General features: G+C 38.8%; 1 long non-coding RNA gene across 3 annotated transcripts in view; it reads right to left on the reverse strand.

Moving 5' to 3' along the window:
* The window catches only part of LOC113963536, a 34,248-nt gene that overhangs the window by 16,019 nt on the left and 4,658 nt on the right, over positions 1–13,571 (reverse strand). Inside the window, exon 1 of one of the 3 annotated variants that reach the window (XR_003532853.1) lies at positions 9,004–9,167. The exons of 1 other annotated variant lie outside the window; for it this stretch is intronic. This is a non-coding gene — a long non-coding RNA (uncharacterized LOC113963536). Of the gene's footprint in view, positions 1–8,983; positions 9,168–13,571 lie in introns of those variants that run through there. One more of the 3 variants, XR_003532854.1, reaches the window with a different exon arrangement.

Here is a 13,571-nt window from a genome sequence, read left to right on the forward strand (position 1 = left end):
AAATATTAATTTAATAAGTTTTAATTAAATACAAGCATCTGAGGATTAGAGGACCGTGCACATGAAAGTACATACCGTGGCACATACATGTGTATACATAATTTTTAGGGAGGTTCAGTACACCTGGAAGTGAAAGATAAGGTCTATTTTGAGGGTTCTAATTTCCGTCTAATTTGAGGCTAAACCAATAAATAAATGAAAAATAAGTTGGGGTAAAATGAGGTACATGATTTCTGGACCAAGCTGTCTTTTCCTCTCCAGCCATCCATAATGCTCCACAGGGACAACAGGAGTTAACTATTTCAGCCATGGACAAAAATGGCTGAATCAGTATTTCTGAATGTTAGTGATTAACTTTATTTCACTCTGTGCCACGGGAGCTTATTGGAGTTAATTATGACTTTTCATCAGAAAAATTAAATATTTGAAGTCTTCCAAGTAAAACTTTCCAGAGTTCTCCTAAGGGAATCCCATTATCATTATTATTGGTTTTTTGACAGGCCCACTGTGTGAAACAGACTTATCATTTCATTACTCCAAGACATTAAATTGCTCAGTGGAGTGAGCACATTCCCCTCTCGCTGTGTTGAGTCATGCAGTATCTATGCATGGTTTGCAAAATTCCTTTATCTCTGGTAACCTCTGTGACCCAACTTAGTGACTGACTGGCACCTTCACTTTGTGGGGTTAGGATACCTCCAGGCTTTCACTTTGAGTAGCTTTTGTAAACTGATCTTTTAAAAGTTGACCAAGGCCTTCACAATTATGAAGTATTCCAGGAATAAATTCTGCCTTTTTAAGTTCTTGCACAAGAGCCTAGTGTCAATGAAACCTAAAAGAGTGCCTAAAAGAGCTCTATTACAAAAAGAGATAAACATTGCAATTGTGGTGTTTAAACTGACCTGTGATTACCTGAATTGAGTCCAACATGCGCCACACTAAAAGTTCCAGTATCCTCTGGTAGATTACTTAAACCCTGGCAACTCAACAAACGTTTTAGTTTTAATTTTATCAAAATGATGACCCAGTTCAAATCGTCCCATTTTCATCATCTGGGTTGGAAACATCAGCTGATAATGTTGTCAGTAACATCAGCTGTCCTAGCCACAAAGTGGATAGCCCTGAGCAATGGTGCCTTCTTTGCTTGCAAAGTTGGCCCATGCGTAAATTGGCACGAACTCTCATTGAGCTAAATCAGATGAGACTGAGCAGCCAAACACATAAGAAGAGATGGTATTTATCCTGATCAATCTGCAAAAATAAACTGAAAAAAAGGGAATTTTTTATTTTTGTGGGGTTTTTTTTCAGAAATCAGTAGTACAAAAATCTGCTTAATCATTCTGCCTCAGGGAAAAGCTGTATGCATAAAGATGTGGACTTGATTAGTTTGGGCTTGATTTTTTGACACAAATGTTCAAATACAAATCTAAAGAGGAACAAAAAATACGTACCATCATCTAATTTTTGGCTATGTATGAAAAATACATGTTTAAAATGAGACATAAATGAAGGTACTTGTTTTTCAATCCATTCTTTCACTTATATCCTTCTGAAATTATGTAATATTTTATAGTGTGAGCACACCTAAAAAACGAAGAGACAAAGGGAAGCTAGTGGTTCCGTGCCTACCCACAGTAGTTGACTGTTACCTTAAGAAAAGTAAGAGACATTGCAAAAACAAATTAACAGAAAACAGCAGCTATAATCCTCCTGTAAGAGGTAATGTAAGCCTACAGCCACAAAGCACTGAAGGGCTTTTGAATCACATGGTTAGTCTTGTGGTAATGTATATGTGTTTCTTTGAAATAAGGTGGCACTAATATATACTACTGTGACATTTTTTGTGTAAACAAAAAAAGAAAATATTTATGGAAAATAGAATAACAAAAATATAATAGAATAGCAACAACAACAACAACAAAGTTGATCTGTTCTATACCAGGTGTATATACTATTATAAAATTAGTAAGGAATCAAATACAGCCAATAGAACAGGACTGCTTTCCACCTTTCCAGTACCCTGGATCTTAGTGGTCAAAATCTTTAGCATATTTCTGATTAGCTGAGACCAGTTTTTAATATCTTGGTACCACACTCTGTGAACAGCCATGTTGATTTCAAGCTGCCTGTACAGGGAATAAGGAACTAAGAGGACACAAGGTGGATTTCTGCAGAACGTTGCTCCCTGCCTACCAGAATTTCCTCATGCATTAGTCTTGCTGAATCTGTACACTGTAGCCCTCACTTGCCAAATCCACCCCATTTTTCACCACAAACATCCCTCCTTGTCCTTCTTAGGGAATACTTCCCATCTGCACTACTAGCTTTTTAAATTCCTGATCTCCTGATGAAACTATTCCTTGCTGCAGCATTGCACTATGATAACTGATGATGAGATAGATGTTAGGTATGACTGTTTTTCTGGATTCTGTTTCCTTTCCTGAGGCCAGCATGAGTGGAAAAATCAAAGTGGCTGTCATGATTTTCTAATTACTTGTAAATATAATTTTTCAGGTCTAAGATTTATTGAAAGTTATATTTTATATTAGATGTCACTACGAAAGACGATTTTTAGGCTTGGTGATTTTGTTGTTTGTTATGTTTTCAAATGGCCAGCAAAGGAAACTAAGAACATGGACATCTTCCTTAGCTACTTAGTAGCATTTTGGGTTGGTATTTCCTAGATACATTTACACTTAAAATGGTACAGTATTTTTCTTTATTTTATTGGTCATTATACTCCTCTCATTTTCCTTCTGAACTTTCTTTTCTACAAGCTTACTCAAAGGCAGCCAAGTCTGCAAGTTCCCTTTTATTTCTTAATTCTGAAAGGGAATATAGGAAGTGCTTGCTCTGCTCTTTATTATTGCATAGTTTACAGCAGAGATAATCCACATGATCCAAGGAACAAAAACACCCACTTCATGGAGGTGTGTGGGCATGGCTGAGTTTCACTGTGCTGCCAGAAATCTAACACAGGCCTTGAGATTTATTCTCACTGGATAAATATGCAACCCTTCAAAAGATTTTGCATTCAATGTATCACTAATTTATAAAAGTAAATAAATAAACAGAAAGCTGGCACTTGCCACTTACTAGAAACTTTGAAAAGCCTTGGTACTATAATGATTTATCTTGCTTAACAAGGGGAAAATAATGCCTAGTATGCAGTTGTTAACACTTCCTATAAACCTCTAAAACAATCTTTTTTTACTCAGTGACAAGAAATCTTCACAGGTTTTTCACACGAAATCTCTAAGCAGCTATCCAAGATCTGCAGGGTTTTTCATCCAGGGTTCTTTCTCCTTCTGTTTGCTATTCTACTTGGCTCTGCTCTTATGTGTTAATAAGAGGTGCTATTCTAAACCAAAAAGTTTAATCAAAAGCATATAAATTTGCTGATGTGATGGTATATCAAACACAACGGCTGCTAGAGCAGGTTTTAAAGGAAACCCACAGCATTCTGTAATGTACTGCACTGGATGATGTCCATGCTTCATTATTGCATCTCAGAAACAAATTCTCCATAACTTGACATAATGAAAAATTAAAAAGTGGGGAAGGAAAAAATCTAAACATGAGTAATAAAAGCTTGTTTCCTGATCTGACGTGGTTCTTTCATGGTACTGTCTCTCCATCTACTCCTGGTTACCTGCTGCTCTGCAAGGGGTTGTTTGCTCAGGTGGAGCAGTATGTGAGCACAGGGAGACAACTCAGACCACTGGGTACTGTGGCTTTTTTTTTGACTTTCATCTGTGCCCTACAGTGAGCCCTCTCATAACCAGAAATATTAGAATGCTAGAATATTAACCTTGGGTAAAGGCTGTTCAAATGCAATTTTATTGTTTCTGGACAATGGCTCCAAGTATTCATACCACAAAATACCTGATCTATGAAGTATATTTCTTCCGTGGAGTCATACCTGGCTTTACGTCATGGTTGTACTCATGTCTGACTGTACCTACTGAGATCCCAAAACAAGGATTCCTCTTACCTCATTAGACCTGACCATGTGTGTGCACAACACATGGGAAGAAGAAGAGACTGGGGATTGCCAGTAGCCAGTATTCTTAGTAGAAACCTTATCTCCTGACTGGAAAAGCAGCACAGTATTCTTTTGACATTACTCTCTCTCGCCTTCAAATGAAAGTGTTGGAAAGACAACTTCTACCCACTCATTTTAATACATTTTAATCTTCTACTTTACTTTGCCACACTTATTTAAGCTTACTCCACAAGTCCTCCCATTGATGTTATTAAAATGTCAGCATACAGTGACCAGGCTACTTTGAAGAACTTTCCTGGAAAAAAAAAAAAGGAACAATTTTATCTGCATTTTATCATCTCATGCAGATTAAAAAAAGCCTCTTCAAATAAATGCCCAATAGAACAGGTATCATAAGAAATTATGTGGGCAGATAACTATGTTAATTTACTGTCATGATTATTATTGCCTTTTACTAGTCCTAAACTGTTGCCTATGGAGACAGACAAGTAATTTCCCCTTCACAAACATGAAATACTCTTCATGTAAATAGATTTCTAAAATAGAGGTACTCACAATACAAGAAATGTTGCAAGCAATGCATGACTGTCTTTTGGCTCACAACAGAAATTAGTATCTGGATGTCACAAGGAGTGTGGCCTTGGTACTGTGCAGAACACTGCGTGGGACTACACCAGACAACTGGGAAAGGGTTTTTTGCATAAGATATATGTGTAGCAGTATTAGCTTCATGATGTTTTTTTGCAACATTCCTCTATCCTTTATTATTTACAATTCTCCATTGCTATGTCACATTTCTCATCAGACTGCACTACTTTTGAGACTGGGCTTGTGTCTAGCTGATTCATCTCTAAGGCATCTATGATACTACAGGGATGTCATAAGTACACATTTTTAATCCTTTTTTCTCCCTAATCATACTCTAATTTCTGTTTATTAACTGCCTCTCTTCAGAAATCCTGGTCTTGAAGATTTGTCACTTCCCTGTTCCTCTGTGGTGTTATATGCTGCCTTCAATTCAAGCAACTAAATTAAGTCAGTGGCACCCAGTTTCTCATTCTGGATTTTCACCTACTGCTTCAAGGCAGAAAAAAGAGCAGTTCTCCCCAGTCTGCAGCTGTCAGCTAATTATCTCTGGTCTGTCAGCAGAAAATTTAAAGAAATACTCTTTTCTTTTCTTTCTTTTCTTTTCTTTTCTTTTCTTTTCTTTTCTTTTCTTTTCTTTTCTTTTCTTCTCTTCTCTTCTCTTCTCTTCTCTTCTCTTCTCTTCTCTTCTCTTCTCTTTTCTTTTCTTCTTTTCTTTTCTTTTCTTTTCTTTTCTCCTCCTCTCCTTTTTCTTTTTTCTTTTCCACGACAGTGCAAGTGTTCTCCATTTAATTTTCAATTTAACACTACTGACTTCAGAGTCTGTACATAATAGATGAATTTAGTTGGGTAGGGTATGATTCACCTAACTCTTCTCCCCAAGTGTCAGGTGGGGAATTCACGCACCACTTCGATCTCTGGATTCCACTACAGAAGTCAGACACCTAAAATTTAGGTTTGAGCATTACCATGCCTACAACTCTTTTTGCATCTGAGGCACAAAGACCTACCTCAGCTGTGCCTAAGGCTGCTTTTCCCTCCCACACCCCTTCAGACTGAGGTTTCCTGCCCTACCTTAGCAAATAAATGGATGGAGGGCATTAAAAACACAGAGTCAGTCTCTCCTTCATCCAGATTATAAATGTTCAAGATGGTGCCTCTGATTTTAGGGGAAATCAGCCTCATTTCTGAGGATAGAGAGTTTTTCCAAAAGCAGGAGAAGTTTGATAAGAACTCTAGATGTATTAACAAGATAAGAAGCTTATTATTCCTCTTCACTGCAGCAGGAAGGAATTAAAAAAGCAATTAGTTCAATAGGTGACAGCTTCCTTTAATGACCCACTTAAATATGAAATAATAAGGTCACCCAAAGTTTACACCTGTACTATTTAAACACCACTAAAAGAAGCATATGGAGCAATTCTGAATTCTCTGTTGACCTAGCAGTAATTTTATTCATGTTGCCATGGGGAATACACTGCCTATTAATTAGTTAATATTTTTTGCATTAATATGTAAATAGACATTTCTAGGTTAAATCAATCATTCGTCAAAGATCTGATGGGTCGGCCATGTCCTTGTCAAAGAAAATGGTTAACACTGTATTAAACACCTAAAAATTTTTATCTCTGCTAATGGAAAACAGATAGAAATCTGTCCAAATCTCATGGACAGATAATTCTAAAATAACAAGACAAACCAGGAAGGCTTTTGTACACTTCCTTTCCACCTTGCAGTGGAGAACTGAAAGCAGTTGTAGACACCTAAGAAACTAAAGCCCATGGAAAAAACATATGGTACAGGATCTATCATGTGACTGCCTGAATGCAAAATCCTAAAGACATCTGAAAATGTCATCTGTGGATCTTGACTGTTGGTGGGAACATCTCTCACCCAGAGCTAAGCTTTTTGAAGTGCAAGGCCTCAGCTGTTTCCTTGGCACTTCCTGCTGACATCCTTGTCTTTGATGCCAGCACCAGCACTCTTTTAGGATAAAGTACTTGTCTTTAACATGAGGACAGATTTTTATGTAAATCTTAAATGATTTTTAACTCTTGTTCCATTTTTTTCCACAGTTTGTAATGTAATTTGGCTTAATACATTTGGAACTGTGACTGTTATAAAATAAATTACTCCAAGTACTCCAGTGGGATGGTATTTTCTTCAGCTATTGTACACTTTGCAAAAATTGTCCCCACTGCCTAACCATTCGGTATAAGCCAGCTTGTTCTGGCTCTTAGGGGTAGAAACTGCACAGGTAAGTTGATTTCACAGATATGTTTACAGCATTCTTTCTTTCTTCCTTTATTCTTGTTGAGAAAAAGAAGGCTATTGATTTCCCGTTATTTCTTTGCCACTGTTCTAATTTTAAGCCCTTTTTGTTACATGAACCTCAGGAGGATCTAAAACCACGGTGCTGAAAGAGTTAAGCAGGTTTTAAGCAGAGAAAATACGTGTCCTGACTTGTTGATGCTTTTAAAACGCCATCTAAAAATCAGTGTAGAGGAGTCAGTACTGGCTCTGCCACTAACCATAGACAGCAATACTTTGCAAAGAGCACTTTATTGTTCCAGTACACTAAAAGTGTATTTTTAAACATCTGGAGCCATGAAAGCTGTTCAGCTGAGGCTGTTCATTACAGGAGGAGGCAGGGATGGCAAGCAGCCACGGGATCAACAACGTAACACCTGGTTTCTGACCTAAAGTGGCTAAGAAACTGAAGATCTCATCATTGGCAGCCACAGCTTCCCTGCAACATGATCTCTTCTCTGATATATTTGTCTAGTGCTCTTTTTAGGCCTCCTGTAGGCTTTTGCTCAAGAAAAAAAAACCCTCTGAATTCTTTCTTTCCCTGTAGAAACTAACTGGCAGAGAGATAAAAAACAGAGTATGAAAGACAGTAAATGGATCTCAGCAGGAGGAGCCCCGTTCCCCTTACAATGACCAGCCAGTGTGTCTGTTGCTCCAGCACAGAAATTCAAGTCTTGTCTTTAAAATCACCAGGCATCTTCTAGACCTCATGGATTCCCTAATTTTTCCTCCAGTTCCATATTATAGCATTCACGCTTCCTGCTACAGGGGTTTAACCGTATCAAATGTTTCTCAGTCTGCCAGAAGGCTTCCTTACAAGTACCGTATATTTGTTTCAGTCCTACACGCTTCCATACATTTTTTGGTATAGACATGTACAAAGTCAGTGGGAATTATGTCTGCGTACGGCAGAGCTGAATACAGCCCCAGATTTACTGTGTCATCCAGTATTTGTAACACAATAGCATTTGTCAAAGTGCCAATGCGAAGTGCAAGTGGATTTCAAACAGCTGTAGTACTGCCATATGCTGCCCTTTGGTTAAGCCATGACTTAAAGTTCAGCTTCCCATTTAGAGCAAAAATTGACAGATTCATCTCTTTTGGATCTTCAGAAGCAGTCAGGCTCTTTGCTGTGCCTTTTCTCATCTAAATACATCTAATGGGCGCTGCTGACACCTCCCCCTGACATTGGACCCAGCGGGTGCCTTGATTTCTGAAAAAAAGAAACGTCCCCGTGGAGTCCACTGTCCACCATTAGTGAAGTGTATGGGATCTCAGCTCAAGCCAAAAGCTCAGAGGACAGCTTACAAACAGTCACATTGCCAGTAAGACCCCATTTCCCACTTAGGACACATGCTGAATCGGGACAATGTCAGAGACCTCAAACAAGATTTAAGCTGTACAGATGGGCTTGCAGTCTCCTCTGAGACATGAGCCATACCTCCATATTAAAGGGGAATTCTCTAAATGTCAGGTTCTGGGATATCCTTGATCCAGCTCTCTTATTTAACAACAACATAATGCTTCCGCATGTAACCGGTGAGGCTGGGCGAGTAGTGTTACAGCCTGACTCCCTAGACCACTGGTTCGTGAATTTTAGTATAATAATAATGGCCAGTCTTCACGAACGAAGATTTTGGGAAAGGTCTTTTACCTTTCAAGCCTGCACAATGGATTTTTTAGGTGAGACACAGCATGCGCTGAACTGGGCCCACCCTTTAAGGTTCATCTGCCGGGGCCAAGCAAGCTTGGACAATGGCAGTGAAATCCTAAGGTTCATCTGCCAGGGCCAAGCAAGCTTGGACAATGGCAGTGAGGTCCTCAGGACGTAGGTTTGTTTAGAGTGACCTTCTCATAGATGGATGACCTCACAGGGCTAACGAGCTCCATCTGCCCAGGGGACTGGGAATCGAACCTGGGTCGCAGTGGTGAGAGTCCTGCATGCTAACCACTAGGCCACCAGGGGTCCCTGAATTTTAGTATACTAGAGGCTCTTCTGAACAATAGCAGTTCACCTACCAAAAGTGATAAAACTCCAAGAGAAATGAATGACAGACTCAAGATACTTGGTAGGGCACTAACCTGAAATCATAGATCCATACCTCTGTTCTGAGTCATGCTGGCTGTGTATGTATACCTTGGACTCCTATGCCCCTGGTGAATGACCCAAACTGCTTGTTTTCAGAGGTGATGGAGATGGTGACAGTCTGGCTGCCAGCATGGATCTTTAGTACATGGGAAAGGATGCAGACTTAGCTCAAAGTGTGGTCTGTCTAAAAGAGATGGATTGCGAAATAAAGCAAATTGTTAGTACAGCAGTGATTCACGTGGTTTGTGAGGAAAAAAATGGGTTAATAGGCTTATTTGAAAACGCAGTTTTATGCAATAGGTTGGAAGATACAACAACAGAATATTCAGAGAAATATTTCCCATTAATGTATTACAAAGGAAACATCCTAATTTTGCTATAGAGAAACATAAGTAGAAATGTCTTAAGCTTGGTGACTGCAGCCAAAAATATAATCCTCTCTTTCTGGATAGGATACCTAAGAGGTGCTGAGCAGTTTCAAATCCTACTACTATTGATGCAAGCTTAAAGTGCTTTATCACCACCCAAGATGTTTTACAGGAGTGGTTTCCCACAATGCTGTGGGCACAATAATTGGCCATGATGGCATCCAAACTGTTTCTCATGCAGTTCCTCTTCAGCTTTTCTAAGATTATGCTATAGGAAAAAGACAAGAAATTTCAACTAGCAAACTATATATTACCTTTTCCTTTCTTTTTAAGGGACAAAGTAGAACTAAAGGAGAGTTCACAGTACCAAAATAATAATTTTGTTTGGGGCATGGAAAACTCATTAAATGGAAATAGACTGAGAAGCATGGGTACCAGAAGAAAGAGAATGAGATGAATGAGTGTTATCTTTTTTTTTTATAAGGTAGAAATATGCTAAGAGGTGATAGAACTTAGGAGCTGACTTCTCTGTCTCGGAAGGAATAGAGAAAGTTTCAAAGGTGGAAAGCTAAAAATTGATCAAAGAAAACACTCTTTTATATGATGTGTGACTGAACTATAAAACTCACCTCTACATAAAGACACTCAGGTCTGGAATTTACAGAGATTAAAAAAAATCAGAATTTCAACACCCATTAAGAGAGTTCAGAGCTCTGATTTTCAGAGCCTTTAAAATAAAAGAACTTGGTACACTCAGTGATACACACTTAAAATAGCTGGCAACAGATAGGATATTTGCAAGAGCCATTATTTCTATGGAACTTGGAAATGTTACTAAATGGGTCTTAGATTTTGTAGGGACTTAATTGCCACCTGATTCATGTCTGTCAACTGGTTGGTAATCAGAGGCCAAATTCTTCAGGGCCCAGAAATCAGTCAGCTGCATCAACAAAAAATTCCACTTCAGGCTTAAGAAGTCACATTTGGATCAGACACTGTTCTAGAAGCCTGCAGTAATGTTAAGTGGAGCCATCAAATAATAAATAGGAAGTATAAGCCTTCATAGATCTCCTTCTGTGACCCAGAAACAGCCTCTACAGAGAAGCCAATGACTACCTCTGAGTCTGCAGAAGATGCTGTTGTGACAGTCACAGCTGTTTATCCTTGCCTCCATGATTCTTACCACCTGTGAAACTTCCAAGGGTTTAATTAAGGCGGATCCTCCTCATTGTTTGTTCCTTGCAAATCATGTCTGGCAGAGCACTCAGCAGCGGGACAACAGATGAGCTAATGCATGCCAAAAGCCCCGGATCAACCCCCACGTGTCTTCCTTACATGCTCAGCCCACTTCCAAGAAATCTTTTGAATTCCAAGTGGTTGCTGTCACAGCCATGTACACAAAGCTGAATGAATGAGCCTCATCACTTTCAGCTTCAGTCCTGTGTCTGACACACTCGGTGCTGCAGCAAGAGCCGTGTGAAACTCCTGCCTCGTGCAACATGGAGCAGCTCTTCTCTTTGAGAAGGAGTAATCAAAGTGCTGGGAATTGAGACTTCACCACCTCCTCTCCACCTCTCTGTGGAAACCTGAACAGCCCACACTAATCCCTCACTGCTGGTGACTGAAAGAGAGAAAATAAAATCAGCCTGTCTAACTTTCGTGGCAGTGATGAGGCCTTTCTGGAGCAAGGTGTGCTGGTTTTGCAATCTGTTTGTAGCATGACACAGCTAAAATGCAATGGTAAGATATCTCTCAAAAAACTGATGCAAAAATGAGTCTTCTAAGACTCATCTGGATGCTTGTAGGTATCTATTAGTGGTGTCTTGAGCAAGAGGACTCTGTGGAAACACTGCAAGTAGCCAGCTACACAGGGAAACAAAAGTGTTGGAAAACTTGATCAATATAGTTCTGATGCTATCTTTGAAATATTTAGGCTGGGTGAAAAATCCAAAGCAAAAACATGTGCTGTTTTAAAATGCAACACTAGAACAGAGTGGAGGGAAGCTGACAAAAGGGATTTATGTCTCTCCTGCAGGAACAATGTCTTAGTATAAATTCCTTGTATTGTGTGTAATCACATAGGTTACACCTACCGGTGGTCAAAGTATCCAGACTTCTGTTTTATCACTGCTCATCAGAAAAGATCGAAAGGACAAAGCTACATAAAAAAGCCCCAAGCTGGCTGCCACCTGACTGGTGCACTGGCAGTAAAACCAACAGCACTTTCTGCTTCCCAGTATTGAGCTGCCTTAAGGAAATGAAACAAAACCAAATATTGTTTATTGCCAAAAATGATTCTGTCTTCCAAATATGCTCGTTATTTTGAGCTGCACATCAACAAGTGCTTCTTAATTCTGCTTAAATGATGCTTTCCAAAGTGAACTGCTTACACTTTTCTGAAAAGAGATTTTAACAGATTTAATAATTTTTCTTAAATTACAAGAAACGAGGCAAACCCATCTGAGATATTTTTAGTTTAATGTATTGATGAATGGAAATGTAAAACCAAGTGGATTGAAATGAGTTATATTTAAATTGTATTTAGGAATTTTACTGCATGCTATTTTCTTTCAGATCCAATTGAATAAATACAAAAGGAAGAGAGAGAGCCACATAAAAATTCAAACTAAAGCTGATTGAAAAATAAGGGGCTTATAAGAAAACACACTCTTGGTACAAGGATTGTTCCTGTGTTCCATCAGAACTTTATTTTTTTTTCAGGAAAAAGTTGTCACTGGCTGAAATCCAGCGCCAGCCATATAAAGAGGAAAGCCTAGCACAACATTTGAAAAGAAACTTTCACGGTCAGCAACAAAAGCTTTGTCTTGAAATGAAACCTTATCTGGAAAGGTACAAAGCCCCAGCAAAGGCTTTGGGATGGGCAGGGTTGGCATATTGAGCCAGGTGATCAGGGCATGGCATCAGGGTGTGAAATAAACAGGCTGAAGGAAAACAGCCACCCTTTTCTAAACAGTGGAAATTTGAGAAAAGACCTCCAGACCCAGCCATATGGATCTCTACAGCTTGGGCACTATTTTGAGGCTTAGAAAATTCACATGTGCTTTGTTTGTTGTGTACAAAAAGAAAACATAAGACATAATGAAGGAAAGAGTGTGAAGCAAAAGCAGCACGTGCAATTATTTTCAGCTCTTGCACCATCATTTGAATCTTCCAAAATCTTGGGATTTTTCAGAGTGACGTGAAGAACTCTTTTGGCCTTCTGGCCATATTCCTACCATATTCCTCATGGTGATGAAGGTTATAATGCTATTGATTCTGCATAATTACTAAATTATTCATGTGATCATATGCTTCCAATAGCTGAGTTTAAAGACAATCAAAATTAGATATGCTGATTGAATTAAGAGATTTGGAAGCACTGGGAACATGGCATGCGGGGGATGAACAGATACTGGCAGGGCACAGCTGACCTGCCGGTTATGCGTATGGAGTAGAATTGAACAAAAAACTAGGAAGGAATGAGTTTAAATATTAAAGAGAGGACAAAAAGACACATTAAAATGTGAACAATTTTTATTACACGTTTTCTAGTAATCCAACCTACTTTTAATGAACAGATACAGCAAATTGCTGACAATGTTCAATAAACTACTAATAACAATTTTTATGGCATTTAATAGCAGTCTGTTATAAAAGCAAGTCATTGTTGGTATGTTTTTGAGTACAGTCTTCATAATATTCAGGACAACACTTATAAAGCATTTTCTCATAGCTAAGAGCTATAATAAAATCTGTATATGCATGTGCAATTCTGAACTGTGATAAGTAGGGTCAGATATCAAACTGAACTACGTTAATTTATATCCACTGAAGGTCTGATCTAGAAGCAACTATCCTCCCACCTTCAATGGATTCTCCGTATTATTAATTTAATAATTGCATTTCAGCAGTCTAAGCACGTGAGACTCTGTCAGTGCATTTACGAAAACGCAAGTCCTGTTCCAGGGGTCATGACAGCTGTGCACAAGGTTCTCTGCTATTTGGAACTTGAATAGTCCTACAGTTATTCAATTCTTGCAGATCTTTGATCTCTTTTTCACACGATCCCAGGTTGCAGAAAACACTGAGTTCTGGTCTAGGTTCTCCATCCCATCTAAGCTCTGTCTTCTTTCAGTGTCTAGCAGAACAACCTGGCCTGACCTCCTCTCCTACCTGAAACAACAACCAATACTTACCAAATACTACACTTATT

The sequence above is a fragment of the Neopelma chrysocephalum genome, unplaced genomic scaffold (assembly GCF_003984885.1).
Source record: "Neopelma chrysocephalum unplaced genomic scaffold, ASM398488v2 Primary Assembly neopelma1_25, whole genome shotgun sequence".
NCBI lineage: Eukaryota > Metazoa > Chordata > Aves > Passeriformes > Pipridae > Neopelma > Neopelma chrysocephalum.